Source organism: Dipodomys merriami, unplaced genomic scaffold (assembly GCF_024711535.1).
Source record: "Dipodomys merriami isolate MVZ:Mamm:240054 unplaced genomic scaffold, mDipMer1.0.p SCAF_317, whole genome shotgun sequence".
Lineage (NCBI taxonomy): Eukaryota > Metazoa > Chordata > Mammalia > Rodentia > Heteromyidae > Dipodomys > Dipodomys merriami.
This window is the reverse complement of record NW_027204682.1, coordinates 871,168-888,854: the sequence shown is the minus strand read 5'-3', so window position 1 is coordinate 888,854 and position 17,687 is coordinate 871,168. Positions and strand designations below refer to the sequence as shown.

Here is a 17,687-nt window from a genome sequence, read left to right as displayed (position 1 = left end):
TCACTGACAGCCTGCCAGCCTTCAGCAATGCCAGGTGAACTACAGGTTGCAGCCATGTCATTCAGACCCAGGATGGTCCCCGTGCAATGAAGAAAAATAGAAACTGCTGACCTTCTGTGGTTCGTGGCTTTTTTTTTTTGATGGTGTTTTCATTTTGTTTTCCTGTTAGTCCCTGAGGCCTAGGACCCAGGATGGGCTGTGGGTACAGTGACTGCACCATCCCAGCCTAGGGTCATGGAAACTGAGGAAGAATTGCCATGACCTGAGTTAAAGCCCCGTGCATGGGAAAAAATAAATTAATTAATTAATAATATTACTAAAGCTCCCTGTCTTGGATTTTGTGCCATTTTGTTGTTTGCCAGGCAGGGATGCATCTTGGGATCTGGGTAATTTTAATGCACTGAGCGGGTAGAGGAAAAGAAAGCTCTCCTCCCTTGAAGACAAGCAATTCAGGCCTGTTCCCTAGAACTGAATTCAAGCCCCAGCCCTGGAAAACATAACATTTATAGACATGTTTATTATATGATTTATACTTACATCCATATATTCAATTTATATCGTGTTTGTTGGAATGATTCATTATATTTTATTATTTATTTATCTACTTACCATTTATTTATAGACTGACTGTGAGTGCACCTATAACATTTATTACATTCATTCAAATCTATTCCACAGCATGGAGCTTTGCAGACATATTTTTACATCATACCTGACACCCAGCACTCGCACAGAAAAGGAAAACAGGTATCACATTTGGAATCTTTCTCGAGGAAGACATTTTTAGCAATGCTGGGGCCTGAACTGAAGCCCTAGGAGGCCCAATTCATGAATGGGTGAGTGTCAGCATGGCAGCCTCTAGCACATTCAGATGCCAGGTGGATACCAGGACCTGGGATCGAGACTCAGGTTTGGCCAAAATAGCAATACTTTTCTATTCAGACAGTGGTATAAAAATAAATATATATTTAGAAATTTAGATACTTCCAGTGATGTGTATCTAGTAGTATTCAATGACATATACTACCTTCCTAGTGATTCACAGGTATGTAGTGAAAATTCTATTTAATCAATAGTATTCTTTTAGGGGCTGGGAAAGTGGTCACTGGGAGAGTGCTTGTCTTGCATGCACGAGCCCTGGGTTCAATTCCTCAGCACCACATGATCAGAAAAAGCCGGGAATGGTGCTGTGTCTCAAATGGTACACACTATCCCTGAGCTTAAAAGCTGACGGAGAGTTCCCAGGACCAGAGTTCAGGCCCCACTACCGACAAAACACACACACACACACACACACACACACACACACACACACACACACACACACGTATTCTTTTAATGCATAATAAACTATGAATTAAAATCAATCCACAGCTTGTGAATACTGGGTTTAATTTTATGTTAGGCTGATTGACAAACTACTCATCCAACCATGACATTGATCACATTCCTCTGGGGTTCCTATGAACAGACAATAGTTTCTTAGGTTCTCCAGCCCTTTCTAAGTGCCATGACCAGAATTCAAATGCCTAGGTGTTCAGATTGGCCTATGGGTTCGCTGCCAGCCTGCCAGCCTTCAGCAATGCCAGGTAACCTACAGGTTATAGCTGTGTCATTTGGACCCGGCATGGTCACCATGCAAGGAAGGAAAACCGAGAAACCGCCGACTGTCTGCAATTCGCGGCTATTTTTCAGTGCCATTTTCAATTTGTTTTCCTGTCATCCCCTGAAACCTCGGATCCCAGGATGGGCTGTGGGCCCAGAAGCTGCACCATTCCAGCTTAGGGTGATGGAGGCTGAGGCAGAGTTGCTACGACCTAAGTTCAAGCCCCGTGCCTGGCAAAATAAATGAATAAATAAATAAAATAAAATAAATTTTAATAAAGTATATAAAAAGTAAAATAAAAAATTTTAAAAATTTAAAAATATTAAAAATACTAATGGAGCTCCCTGGCTTGGAATTCGTGTCTGCTTTTTTCTGCTAGGCCTGGGATTTGAACTCAGAGTCTGGGAATCTCTAATGCACTGTGGAGAATGGGGAAACTCACCCTCTTTGAATACAAGCAATTCAGGCCTGTTCCCTAGGCCTGAATTCAATCCTCAGCCCTGTTAAAGTAATATTCATCCACACTTGAAAAAAATTTTAATATCTACATAATTATGTTTACTGTATATTGCTTTCAGGGTATTTATTTTGTGTATTATTCATTCATTATATTTATTGACTATTACTATACTTATTACACATATTAAATTTATTACATATTATGAGAACTATACAGATTTGCATATATATTATATATCTTACTTCAGACCCAGGACATTCACTGAATTTCTATATTAGATGATCCCATGCTTAGAAAAACAGAAAGAATACACCAACCAAAGTCTAATTTATCCCTAGGCACCCCAGTTGCCCACATCTGTAATCCTAGCTACTCAGGAGGCTGAGAACTGCACGATGAAATTTCAAAGGTAATGAAGGCAGAAAAGCCTGAGAGAACTCATCTCCAATTAACTGGCAAAAAGCCCAGCTACAGGTATGGCTGAAGTGGTAGAAAATCAGCTATGAACAACAAAGGCAAGAAAGACCAAGCTGAGTTCAAGTTCATGGAGGGAGAGAGGGAGATAAAAGGGAGAGAAATCCTCCAAAAACAGAGAACAAAACAACAGTAGAAAAATCCCACATAATTTATGGTACCAACCAAACTGGAAAAAAAATAATGAAGTTGTGCAGTTGTATAACTTTACATGAGCATATATGCTCTTAGGTACACTTCAAAGCTACATTTTTAATAATATATGCATATATATTCATAATGAATATATAATATATCTTTAAATAAACTAAGAAACCAGCCAATGAATAAATACTTCTGAATTAGTGCCTTAAACATAGCATTATAAATTATTTATACTAAAAGTATATTCCAGGATTATTTTCTCAGAATCAATCTTTAAGAAGTTTGTTCACGTGCCTGGCAGAGGTGGCTCATGCCTATAATCCTAGCTAATCAGGAGGCTGAGATTTGAGGATGGCGGTTCAAACCCAGCCTGGACAGGAAAGTCGGTGAGACTCTTAATTCCAATAAACCACTAGAAAACCGGAAGTAGCATTGTGACTCAAGAAGTAGATTGCTTACATTGAGCTGAAGAGTGAAGGGATAACCCCTGAGTTCAGGCCCACGACCAAAAAAAATAGTTTGTTCATACAGATCATAAAATTCTAATACTTTGAGCTTTAGGAAACTCAGAGTCTTATGCCAGAGTCTTATGCTCTTTAGGCGAATACTCCACTACTGACTACATCCCACTCCCAATGTTATTGTTTTTCATTTTACAATCTAGTTTATTCCCAAAATGCTTACAAGTACCTGCTGTCCTCACAAAAGTGAGTTTTTATTCAGAAACACAACTTTTGGTGCTATGACTCCCCTAGTGTATTTCGTTGTAGGCACGGAGGAAAACTAACATGACACAAATGTAGAGTTTATAAATATAGAAATAACTCTAAATATAAATAAAATCAACTGTCCCAACCTTCTAGGGAGAAATGGTGTCCTTATTTTCATGTTCACTCTTCATAGAAGATGGTCAAAATAGAAACACCAATGTGCTATGATGAAATGTAAAAGTTTAAAGTCTTTTTTTGAAAAACTTTAGTGTTATAAAATCAAAATGTATCAAATAAAGGTGAAGTGAACTGAAAAAATATTAAAAATGCTAATGAAGCTCCCTTGCTTGGAATGTGTGGCATTTTTTTGTCTGCAAGGCCTGGAATTTGAACAAGAGGTCTGGGTAACTCTGTTCCACTGTGCAGGAATGGGAAGCTCACCATGCTTGAAGAACAGAAAGTCAGGCCTGTTCCCTAGGCCTGAATTCAAGGCTTATCCCTGGAAAGCATATTCCTTATATACATTTCAAAGATAGGATTGAACTTCCATACAGATGTTCAGACTATATTATGTTTGGGGTGGTTATTCATTTAATTTTTTGTTTTATTCATTTATTTACCATTTATTTTATTGACTGTGATGACACCTAATAATGTATTATATTGTTTGCATCCTTTCACATAGCATTTAGATTTGTAGATGTCTTCTCAATCATGCCTGACACCAAGGACTCTCCCAGAAAAGGAAAACAGATTGGCTTCTTAATCCAAGATTAAATTTTTGGCAGTGCTAGGATCTGAACTCAGGGACATGCAGTCCCAATTCATGAATGGGTGAGTTTGAGCACGGCAGCCTCTAGCCAATGAAGCTGTCAGGTGGTTCGCAGCTGCTGAGATCTTGCCCCAGGATTGTACAAAACAGCATTACGTGGATAGGCAGACAGTGGTATACAAATAAATATATATTGGTAAAAAGAGCCATAGCCGCCTATCTATGATTGAATGACATATATTACGTTCCTACCAATTCTTAGGTATTTATTATACTACAATTAAAGGAATAGTATTCTTTTCATGCTTAATAAACTATTAATTGGGATCGATCCGTGTCCTAGGATTATTGCATCCAATTTTAGACTAGACCGATGCACAAACTTCTCTTTCAATCAGTATTCCTATGCATAGGAATGAGTCTCTTGTGATCCCCTGTCATTGGTAGGTGTCAGGACCGGGATTTGAAGCCAGGGCCTATGTTGACAGGTTGTCCTATGGTTTTCTTGATAGTGTGCCAGCCTTCAGATATGGCAGGTTAGATCAACTTTGCAGCTATCTGATTCAGACCCAGGATGGTCACTGTGCAAACTAAAAAACATAAAACCCCAGACTTCTGCAGCTCCCCACTTTTTGTTCTATCCCACTTTTATCCTCATGCAAGCCCTCTGGGCCTAGGATTCCAGGATTGGGTATGGGTCCTGAGCAGCAGCTAGCCTAGGGTGATCGAGCTGAGGCAGAGTTGCCACGACCTCAGTTCAAGCCCCATGGTTGGCCCCCCAAATAAAAAGAAAAGAAAAGAAAAATTAATTAATTAATTAATGAACTAAATTTTTAAAAAAAGCTCCCTAATTTGGAATTTCTGTCAGTTTTCTTTCCTAGCCTGGGATTTGACCTCAGGGTCTTTGTAAATCTGTAGCAATGTGAGGGAAAGTGCAGATTTGCCACTACTGGGGTTCATACCCCATGCCAAGCCAAAACTAAAAATAAGTCACTCAGATTGGCAGGAGGAGTAGTTTTGGAGATGGGAGGGAAGGGATGGTAGGAGGAAAACAAAGGAGGAGGCAACAATAGGAAATATACTCATGACCTTGCTCAAGTAACTGTGACCCCTCCGTACAACATTTTTACAATAAAAAAAGTACAAGAAAGAAACAATGTAGTGTTCAGAGAAGCACTTTGTGAGTAAGGGACGGACGTCTGAATAGCTGTACAAAATTCTACACTGCTTTTTTTAATGTTCATTATGTAACTGAATAAACATAACTCCTTTCATTAAAAAATTAAGTCACTATCTTGGAACTGGCCAATATTTTTACCATTGGTTGGATTTGATCTCACCCTCCAAGTAACTCTTTTGTACCATGGGTGAAGGCGAAGCTTACTGTCCTTGACAAAATGAAATTCAGGCTAGAGTTCCCCTGGCCTGAATGGAGGCCCTGCAATGGAAAAGATATTTCTACACATATGTAATATAGGATATATACTTACATAATTATGTTTATTACATATTATGATTTTTATTATTGATTTTGTATTTATTTTTTATTTGATTCATTTATTTATTGAGTATTTTATTTAGTGTTATCATACACATATTTATTACATTTTGCACATCTATTATAAAATTATACACAATAATTTAGGACATTGACTCATTTTTCATTAAAACTTTTTGTGTTGAAACATGATACATAATTAAATGGCATTTGTAATAATCTTCACATGTTTAGGGTCTCTCTCAAGTATGAACTTTGTCTTATTTATCTTTGAACACGTTCCTATAGGGATTTCTTTAATGATTTATACTCAGAAGCGTTTTTTTTGGACAGACAAGTTGTGGGATAAGATTGTAAGGGTGAGCCTAGAAATGTGGCTTACAGGTAAAGAGCTGGCTCAACATGCATGATGACCAGGGCTTGAATATTCAGTGCCACATACTCAGAAAAAGCCAGAAGCAGTGGAGTGGCTCAAATGGCAGAGTGCTAGCCTTGATAAAAATAAGCCCCAGGACTGTCATAAACAATTGGCCAGATGCGGGTGGCTCACACCTGGAACCCCAGCTTCTCAGGATGCTGAGATTTGAAGACCACAGTTCAAAGACAGCCTAGGCAAGGAAAGCCTGTTAGACTCTTATGTCCAATGTACCACCAAAAAAAAACCCTAGTGGCGCTGTGGCTCAAGTGGTAGAGTGTTAGCCTTGAGCTGAATTGCCCAGGGACAGGGCCCAAGCTTGATACAAGACACACAACTGGAAAAAAGTAAGGGTTAATCAAAGTACTTTTCCTATCTGCTAATTAGGAGAACGTTCCCTGGAAAATAAATGCTGATGTAAACCAGAATTGGAGTCAGAGCTTAAGGTTGAAGTGTAACAGATCCACTTGCCCAGGCTCTCAGACTCTAGCATTATAACCTTGTGTGCTAAAGGGATCTGAATGGTCCAATGTTGAAAGGCTTAATATGCTCCCCAAGCCCTTTGTGATAAGCACTTGACTTGTATTGTCAGTGTCATTACAGTCCTAAACCTAGCAGAGCACCAGTAGCTTAAACTCATCAACCTAGCTAAGGAGGCTGAGGTCTCAGGATTACAGGGTGAAGCCAACCAGGGCAGGAAAGTCTATGACACTCTGACTTCCACTTCTGAAAGGTCAGGTGTTCAATAGTTTCTTATGTTTCCTTTGGTGATGAGAAATTACTTGAACTCTAAATGTTATTAGAATTCTTGTGCTATAGAAGAAGGAAAGAAACATCATTGACCCATCCAAGGTTCAAATGAAATTCTCAGGATTCAAGCCCTAGCCCTGTTAGCAGGGAGAACTCCAGTGTAACACTGTATTTGAAGGACAGAAAACAGTATCAAAAGCCAGGCTAGGTGGAGAGACCTAGGCTTGTAGGATTAGGATGCAGAAGATACACACTCAACAGGGAAGTGAGCTGCAAACCACTTCATTATATTCATTCCAGACACATCCAGCAATGAGGGGAAACCTGAAATATTTGTTACAGTTACACCACGGTCAGGCTTTCTCAGCCTCTTCAAACGATGCATAACCTTCCTCCTTTAGGTGAAGGGAGCCTCAGGCTATCTTTAGGTTACCAATCGAGAGTCAGTTTAGTGAGAGAGAGGGCAGGAACAGAGTAGAAAAACCATGCTCTCTGTTCTTAGGGAGTGGATTTTTTACTCTACATCTGTCAGATTTGAAGGCCCTTCTTCTACCTCTGCCAGTCCATTCTCCTTCCTTCATTCTCCACATCATTAATGCAAATCCCCAGTCGAACGTCAGGCAGGGCCGTTTCTCTTCTATTTCCAAGCACCTGAGTTAGAACTTGGCTTTGCCTTCTTGGTTCTGGGGCCGTCATTCTGCCTGAGAAGTGAAAAAGAGACAGTCTTCCTGCTCTGTGGTTGTGTGAAGGCGATGCTGGTGTCCTGGCACACTGCAGAAGGACTCATGACTGGGAATTGTTCCCTTCTTTCCTCCTGACATCCAAGACCAGATTCATGTATCATTTTTCTATCTATCTATCTATCTATCTATCTATCTATCTATCTATCTATCTATCTATCTATCTATCTATCTATCTATCTATCTATCTATCTATCTATCTATCTATCTATCTCTCTCTCTCTCTCTCTCTCTATCTCTCTATCTATCTATCTATCTATCTATCTATCTATCTATCTATCTATCTATCTATCTATCTATCTATCTATCTATCTATCTATCTGTCTATCTGTCTGTCTATCTGTCTATCTATCTGTCTGTCTATCTATCTATCTATCTATCTATCTATCTATCTATCTATCTATCTATCTATCTATCTATCTATCTATCTATCTATCTATCTATCTATCTATCTATCTATCTATCTATCTATCTATCTATCTATCTATCTATCTATCTGCCTGCCTGCCTGCCTGCCTACCTACCTACCTACCTATATATCTCTTTGACATTTCTTAGATTGAACTCAAGGACTGGGCATTGTCTCTAGCACTCTACTACTTGAGCCACAGCACCAATTCTGGCTTTTTCTCTGTATATACTACTGAAGAATAGAACCCAGGGCTTCTTGCATGCTAGGCAAGCATTCTCTCACTAATCCACATTCCCTGCCCCCTCATCTTTTTTTCTTAATGGTAGTTTTTACATAAGTATGCTACAGTTTGTGTCCTCAAGTGTAATTTTCTGAATACCGGTTATTTCTATAAACCCTGATCTTCTCTTCCCTTGCCTTATTTGTGACTGTTCCTGGATTGGCCTCATAATAAAATGTAACTATAGGCTGCTGAGAGCTGCAATGTGCATTGTATAAGGACAGAGGCCTGGAACCCTGGAAGAGCAAAGCGATGGGGCTGAAATAAAAAGAATGATGCAGTATGCGTAACAAGCATATCTGAAAAATCAATCAGTATATGAAAGCAAAAGCTTTGCATACAGTCTGTTTGCACTCAAAGAATTAACATACACAAGTAAGAAAGTAGGGCACTGATACATAAACTTGGCCTTCTCTTTTTGAATTTTATTTTTTGGACATCTCAGTGCTTAAACTCAGGGTGCAATGTGTTCCTCAGCTGTTTTGCTCAAGGCTGAGCTTCTAATACTGCCATAGCTCTACTTCCAGCCAACTGGTCGTTAATTGGACTTAAGCAACTCCCAGACTTTCCTGCCTGGTCTGGCTTGTGTTTCCTGCTAGGCTTTCTCTCCCAAAACTGGAGCTCTATCTTCTAGGCCACTACTCCACTTCTGGTTTTCTGGTGGTTTATTGGCAATAAGAGTTTCACAGACTTCCTGCTTGGGCTGGCTTTGTAAGGCGATCTCCTGAAGAGGATTCAAGCAGCTTTCCTCAGGGATTTACCAAGGAGCCACTCCACAAAAACCTTTAATCTTAATCTCAGGAGGTACTAGATAAAAATAGAAACGTGCAGATACTTGTAGTGTGTCCTAGATAGTTAAGGTTGGAGACACACAGCACTCATAATTATCAGATCATTTTATAGGCAAAAGGAGCAATGCAGACAGTATGATGATCGTTCCAGCTTTTGGTCCTCTCATCCTGAGACAGTAAATTCACTGCAGCTCAATGCTAAGTGACAGAACTGGCATGTCCTGTGGACATTTGCTCCTCAATCCTGTGACACTCATTTCTCACTTTTGTCTTCCAACCTGTGACCAGAGTGGAAGATGAGGAGAGAAAATCCTTCTCTGAGAAAGCAGCTATAAAGAACATTGGGTAGTCTCTTATAAGTTCAAACCATTGGAATGACCCACTAAGAAGTCAGATTGTCCAGATTAAAAAAAAAAATTAAGAAAAGAAAGATGGTACCAGTGGCTGCTGACTGTAATCCCAGTTCCTCAGGAGGCTGAGATGATGTAAAGAATCTGAATTTGAATCCGGCCAGTGTAAGAAAGTCCTTGACACTGTTATTTCTAAGAGATCACAGAAAAACCCAGAAGTGGGCTTTGACTCGAGCTTAATGCACTACCCTTGAGTAAAAGGAGCTCAGGGACAGCGCACAGGCTCATAGTTCAACCCCAGGACCTGCCCCCTCAAAAAGAGCCTGTATCTCCACGTCTTGGTCTATGTATGGATGTATTCCTACAGGTGAATCTCCAGAGTAAGAGTAGCTATGATGAATGGCACCAAGCGAGGAAATTTGTATTCAAAACTATGAGTTCATAACACAGAGGATGCTTTTATGACATTGCATATTCAAGGGCTCCACTCACTGCTCCCAGTATAGCCTGAAGGTTGCTCTGCATCCCAGTCCTGCTGGAAGAAGTCTTTCTCATTGTCTGGACAGGCAGACAAAAGTCCTCAATCCTGTACAGCTGTGTAACAAGCATCTCTATCTGGGCCACTTAGTGAGGAGGAGTGTGGGCAGGCTCTGAAAGTCAAACGATCTCTCTCCCAAGTGCTCTATTTTGACAGGAAACCTTCATTTATGCCACCTCCCATGGAAGGCCAAGTTCTGTGCACTTATACTGCCTTTGTGAGACTATATTCTGATGTTCAGATACAGGGCTCAATATAATTCAGGAGTCCTTCTGGCAAACAACTAGGGCACTTAACTTAATTAAATGTTTCATAACCTGCGATGATGGGCCTATGATGCCTCTCCTAGCTTTCCGGAAGCTTTGGAAATCCAAGAACATCTCAGATATCACAAAATTTCCTGTCATCTAGGGCTGGTGAAGCGCATCAAGTTTTGAAACCTTTGACCTCTCCTAGTTGGGCCCTGAGAGGCTAAGTTTTGTGGTTAAACCCAGGGCGTGGGTGCTGACCATGATCTCAGAGCAGAAGTCTACTGCCTTCCCATTTTGTGTCACAGCTTCACTTCTACTTTCTGTGTGTGTTTGTGTGTCAGTAAGCGAACGCACGTGGGAGTGTGTATGTGCATACACTAGTCCTGGAGCTTGAACACAGGACATGAGCACTGTATCTAGTTTCTCTTGTACAAGGATTGCCCTCTCTTACTTGAAACACAGAGCCATTTCAGGCTTTTTCCTAGTGATTTGGTCCAGAGTATTCAAGCCTAGGGTTTCATGTATGCAAAGCACTCTACCCCTAAGGTACATTCTCAGCCCTCTACTTCAGGTTTGTTAATTGGCTTATGTCTTTTTTGTTGTTGTCAGTTGTATGAGTTGAAGTCTGGTTCTGGGTGCTGTCCCTGAGCAATTCAGCTCTAATCTTGTGCTCTACCACTTGAGCCACCGGTTTTCTGGTGGTTCATTGGAGCTAAGTGTCTCACGGACTTTCCTGCCCAGGCTAGCTTTGAACCATGATCCTCAGATCTCATCCTACTGAGTAGCTAGGATGATCAGCATGAGCCACAAGCACCCAGCTTCCACTTCACGTTTCTTAGTGATGAATTGGAGATAATAGTCTCATGGGACCTTTTGTGTCTGGGATAGTTTGGAACCCAGATACTCTGGTCTCAGCTTCCTGAGAAGCCAGGAAGACAGACCTTGGCGATACAACCCTAGGCTGTGGCACTCTGCTGCAAGAGGTTCCTTGGCTACACGTGGTGGAGTGCTGGCCATGAGTCCAAGAGGTAAGGATCAGCGCCTAGACCCTGAGTTCAAGGTTCATGACTGAGAAAAAAACAAAACAAAACAATTGTCCGCAGTAGACAACTCACTAGTCTTCATTAATACATAATTTTGTCCCTGCCATGGGGACATATCTGAGCCTCAATATTCTTGTCTGCCTAATCATCCAAGTTGTGGAGCTATTACAAGGGCAAGATGAAAGAATGCACCCTTTGAAGGACAAAACACATTACACTCTTTACAGTATTCAGCACACAACATCCAGTGAGACTCATCACCCAGCACCCAATGCAGGACTCAGAACACTGCACCCTGTGAAGGACTCAGCACATAGCATCCTGAGCAGGACTCAGCACACAGCACCACACGAAGGACCCAGCACCTCAGGAAGAACTCATCACATAGCTGTATCCCACAAGATGTCATTAGTATTGGGTGCTTTCATCAGTATCACCATTTTTTCAGAAACACATCACAAACTGCACAAAGTTCACATCTAATCATTGAGATTGGTGAGGGTTTTTTTGGGGGGGAGGGAGTCAGCCATAGGGATTGCACTAAAATGTTGAGGGTACTGTCCTATGAACTTTTGCTTGAGCCACAGCACAGAATTTCACAGACATCCTGCCAGGGCTGGGTTTTAAACCCATCAGTGTGAGATCTCAGCCCCCGAATATCTTGATGACAGGGGTGAGCGAGGCAGCAGCATGTGGTTCTGTGGAGCTGGCTTGCAGTGGCATACCTCTGGCTAAGTCAGGTTAGATGGCAGCTGTCAGCACCAGACTCATGGCTTGCTCTGTGATGAGGTATTTGAAGTCCTATACTTATAGAGTTGCATTCACAACATTCAATCATATTTTGGTGCCAGTCCTGGGTCTTGAGTAAGAGTCTAGACACAGTCCCTATGGTTTTGCACTCAAAGCCAGTGCTCAAGTGCTTGAGTGACAGCACAACTTCCGAATTTTTATATGCATGTGGTAGTGGAGAATCGAATCCAGGGCTTTGTATGTACAAGCCATCACTATACAACTGAGCCCCAGGAATGACAAGTGTATAAACAAATAAATATGTAGATTGACATATATATGTATATATATATATATGTATACATATGTATAAAATAAGAGAAAGTTGTCTGTATATTATGAAATTACATATATTACTAGTAATTATTGACAAATAAATTATTCCTTCAAGTTTTAAGTATCATGGTTGAATATATAACAAGGTATTAATTGAAAATTAGTCAAAGTAGTATAATTATTGTGTATAATTTTATAGTATACTCATACACTACTAATTTAATGGTTACTTTTATAACATTCCATTTGTATGGATGTATATTGGCATGCATTTCTTAGAATCTCCCAACGATCATTAGTGGAAGTCCCAGGATTCGACCTCCAGGCCTAAGTTGAAGTTTCGGTTATGGCTTCCCTCATAGCCAGCCAAACGCAAGATCATGTACACTTTCTGGGCCTTTTAATTTAAGCCCAGGATTGTCAGAATGCAAAGGGGAAAAAATGTAAGACCATGTTATTGAACTTCTCTGTTTTATCCTTCTCCTTTTTATTTTTTGCCAACCCCGAGATTTGAACTTGGGTCCCAGGAACCAAGGGTCAACTGTGGCAGAGATGCCAAGACCTGAGTTCAAGCCCTGTGTTTAGCCAAAGGAAAAAAAGCCCTGGTTTTAAATTTGCACCACTTTTCTGGCAGGCCTGGGATTTGAACTCAGGGTCTGGGTAACTCTGTGGCACTGTGGTTCAAGGGGAAGCTCACCGTTCTTGAGGACAAGAAATTTTAGACCAGTTTCCAGGGCCTGAATAGAAGCCTCAAAATGAAATAATAATATTCATATATGAGATTTATTTACATGCATGGGTTTAGTGAGTATGACGTTTATTACACTTATTTCTTTAGTATTATAATACACATAACATTTCATTTATTACATCCTATCACACAGGATATATTTGCATATAGATTATATATCATACTGAAACCCAGGATATTTTTCAGGAAAAAAAATGTGTCAAAAGTGGCTTCTTACTCCATGAATAAATTTTTGGCCATGCTGAGATTTCAACTCATGGCCTAGAATGCCCAATCCATAAATGGGGTCACAGTCTTGGCTCACCATCCTCTGGAAAACTGAGCTGCCAGGAAATTCTGAGGACCTGTGATCAAGCCACAATAGTGCCCAATATATAGAGGATATCATTAAATTATATATATATATATATATATATATATATATATATATATAGTTACCAATTATTAGTTTAAGTTATTTCTCCATTTAATGAAATATAATGGCTGAATACTTATGAAAGAATTAATTAAAACTTCGTCAATATCCTTCCATTAGAGGAATCATATCATGGTGTTAGAATGGAAGATTTAAGTTCAATAATTTTTCTGTGGCATTCTAAAATAGAATCATGAATTAACTGCAAATTTAATTATTACTTTGATTACTTTGATAATATTCCATTAGCATTCACATAAATAGGAATGAGTTTGTCAGGATCTCCCTCCATTTGTGAGTGGCAGTCCTGGCATTCTAACTCCAGGCCTAGATAATTTATTTCAAATGTAAACAATTGGAATAACACTGTGAAGATTTCAGATTGTCATGATTTTAAAAAGAACAAGAAGAAAAGAAAGCCAGGTTTCAGTGGCTCCTGTATTTAATGCTAGCTCCTCAGGAGGCTGAGGTGTAGAGAATGCCAATTTGAATTCAGCCAGGGCAGGAAAGTCCTACACACTCTTAATTCTAAGAGATCACAGGAAAATATGCCCATGGGTTGGGCCTGTACCTCAAGGGCAGAGCTCTACCCTTGAGCAAAAGGAGATCAGGGATAGGGCTTAGTCTCCTATTTCAACCTCGGACCTGCCAAAGAAATAAAAGAATTCAGTAACTCCATGTCTCTGTGTGTAGATGTATGGACGATGGGCTTTCAGCAGGCTGCCCATGCCCAGACCCCTAACCTGGGCAAGCTGGGAAAAGCCCTCAGAGAGTACTAAGTATGAGCCAGTAGCTTGAACAAAGCATCCTTCTCTGGTATTTAATAAGGGAAACCCTGAAGGCTTGCCTGGGCTGGTGTATGCAACAGATGCATTACATTCTGGCTGAGGTATTTCATTGGGACATCTAGCAGCCAGCCACTACCTCCAGGGAGACCACAGTTGCTAGGCTGTATGAGTTGTGGAAGGTTCTGGCTCCATATTTCCTATCCCTCTGTAGGATGTGAGCCTAGATCTCTGAGGCCTGGTGGCTATCACTCATTCACCATTCCTCATTGCCGAGTCTCAGGCTGGTCCCAAATCCTGGCAAAGATATAAAATGGCCAGCGATTTCTGTGCTGAAATCCCACCCTCCTAGATCCTGTTAGAAGTGAGCCTTGGGCTGTGAATGTGGCTTAGTGGTAAAGTGCTTACCTAGAGAGCATGAAGCTCGAGGTTCGAATCCTCAGTACTACATAAACAGAAAAAGCCAAAAGTGGCACTGTGGCTTAATCCCAGACCCTTAGTTCAAGCCCAAGATTAGCAAAAACATGTGAGCTTGGTGAGACATACTCTTCTGGGACTCAGAGGAGGGCCGAGGTTATAGGTAAGAGGGAGATGGCAGATGCTGATGGCTCACCCCTATACTCTTAGCTACTCTGGAGGCTGAAATCTGAGGATTATAATTGCAAGACAGTGCAGGCAGGAAAGTCTATATGAGAATCTTTTCTCCAATTAAACACCCCAAAAGCCAGAAGTAGAGCTGTGTTCCACGTAGTAGAGTGCTAGCCTTGAGCATAAAAACTCAGGAATAGCATCCAGGCCATGAATTTCAACCCCAGGAATGGCACACACACACACACACACACACACACACACACACACACACACACACACACACACACACACACACACACACACACACACACCAATATAGAGCATTTGCCAGTCAGTCTACCAAGTTCCATCTCTAGGAACTCAATATTTTTTAAAAAGAGAGAGAATGGAAGGAAGGGCTTGCTCCAGGAGGTGATATAACTAGTGCCAAAATTCCACAGGAGTTCTAAGATGTGGAACAGGACAGAGAGCCTCAGGCAGAAGGTACACAGCATGGGCAAAGGTCCTGAGGTGTGGTGTAGAGCAGGTGGTGTGGGAGGAATGAAGGCTCTGTGTCTTCAGGCAAGTATGGCTGAACACTCAAGGCTGGGTCAAGGTTTGTACTTGAGTCACAGGTAGGGCAGAGGGTAGGGTCCAGAATGGGGCCCAGGGGAAGATTAGCTTGATTTTTCACCATGGACCCCAGTCATTTCCTGTGGCTGAAAGCCTATTTTTCACAGCCATTGACCCTAAGGCCTCCTTTGCATGGAGGAATCAGGGCAAACGCAGGGAAGAACACTTGCTTAAGAAAAGCTTCTACCCAGTGCCACCAGTAACTCAACCCTTGTAAATCCTAGCTGCTCAAGAGATTGAAATCAGAGATCGTGGTTCAAAGCCAGCTCAGGGGAAGAAAGTTAGTGAGACTCTTCTTGCCAATGAACCACCAAAAGCCAGAAATGGAGCTGTGGCTCAATTGGTAGAGTACCAGCCTTGAGGGAAAATATTAAAAGACCAGAGCTTAGACCCTGAATTCAAGCCCCAGTATAGGCACAGAAAAAATAAAGAAGATTTCAGAAGCTCAAAATCCAATGTGGAGAAAGGCCATTATCAGCTGGGCGAAGGTGGATCAAGCCTGTCATCCTAGCTACTCAAGACTGAGACCTGAGGATCAATCAAGATTCAAAGCTATCCTGGGCAGTATCTTACCTCCAATGAATCACCAAAAAGCTGGGAAGTTGAGCTACTGTAGTTCAAGTGGTACCGCACGAACCTAGTGTAAACAAGCTAAAGGATAACATCTAGGGTCTGAGTTCTTGTCCCGGTAAACACACACACACACACACACACACACACACACACACACACACACACATACACACACACACACACACACACACACACACACACACACACACAGACTAACATCATTAGCAGGTGCCAGCAATTCTAGCTACTGAGCTCTTAGGATGGCAGCTTGAAGCCAGCCCAGGCAGGAAAGTCCATGAGACACTTATGTCCACCAAACTACTAAAAAAGATGAAAGTTCAGCTGTGTTTCAAGTGGTAGAATGCTACCTTTGAGCAAAGGAAGCTCAGGGACAGTGCCTAGGCCCAGAGTTACAGCTCAGATTTTTTTAAGACACACTTTGCCAGCCCCGCAGGCCATAAATCCAGATTTTGGTCATCCTAGATCTCACCTCCACTTCCGCCACTTCCACAGTACTGCCACATGTGGCCAGTGTGTGGCCAACACTGGGTTAAGAAGTGAACATACACAAGGGGGGAGGGGCATAGCCAGGTAAAGACTAATATGCCAGAACATTGATTCTCTCATCTCCCAGCTCCCTGGCCCTGGAATCTAAAGTCTGTGCCTCTGTATTCTGGGCATCCGAAATTGTCTAGAAGGCCAAGCTGGGGCCAGAAGATAGACTTTCCTGTGATAAAGTACATTTACATTACCTAGACACCGACCAATATTTCCAAGCCACCTTGGTCTCACCTCCCATGTAGCCCTGGATCCTCCTTGCTCGGGTGGCCTTCAGTCAGCTGTCAAGCTTGAGTTGGCCAGACCCACCAGCAAACCCCCATTCCCCACTCCACTGCCAGCCTGTTGAGAGGGATGTCAGAAGCCCAGCTGAGGAAAAGGACAGGACATCATATGACTGAGGCCCTCCATCTGAGGCATGAGAGACCTATGCCAGCTGGCACTGCTGTACCAGAATCTGCTGGAGGCGGCCAAATATTTGGACAGCCAGACTTGTGCCCCAGAGAAAATATGGAACACAGGCCACTGGCAATTTTTGACTCATTGTAGATGCTGATAGGGAGCTAAAGGCAAGGTTGGTGTGGAGGAAGGGCACCATCTGAAGTCAGAAAGAGGAGGACAGGAACCTAAGAAGGGGGCAGAGAAGGATGAGGGAAAATTACACACACACACACACACAAACACACAGACACGTAAACAGACACACACACACACACACACACACACACACACACACACACACACATACACACACACGGACATTCCAAGGCCGCAGCTGTTCCTGAGAACAGAACCACGAACTCCCTCCATTCGGATCATATCTGACCAGTGAGAAGATGGCACTATCATACTCAGTCCAACTGTAGACACAAGACTGAGCCTCTAACATATCTGGAATGTCTCATAACCCAGCATGGAATTTCCTAAATTTCCTACCATACACACTGCTATGTTGAAAACTCAGCCACCTCTTTGTTTATTGCTGGTCATGGGGTTTGAACTCTGGGCCAGGGCACTGACTTTCAGCTCTTCAGCTGAAGATGATCACTCTACCACTTGAGCCACAAAGCCAGTTCCTGTTTTCTGGTGGTTCATTGGATATG

The 17,687-nt window shown here is 41.7% G+C and overlaps 1 long non-coding RNA gene across 1 annotated transcript in view; it reads right to left on the bottom strand.

Moving 5' to 3' along the window:
• LOC138841348 (uncharacterized) overlaps positions 1-16,914 on the bottom strand; it is an 83,233-nt gene extending 66,319 nt beyond the window's left edge. Inside the window, exon 1 of the long non-coding RNA XR_011376400.1 lies at positions 16,819-16,914. This is a non-coding gene — a long non-coding RNA (uncharacterized lncRNA). The remainder of the gene's footprint in view (positions 1-16,818) is intronic.
• Between the last annotated feature and the right edge of the window lie 773 nt (positions 16,915-17,687).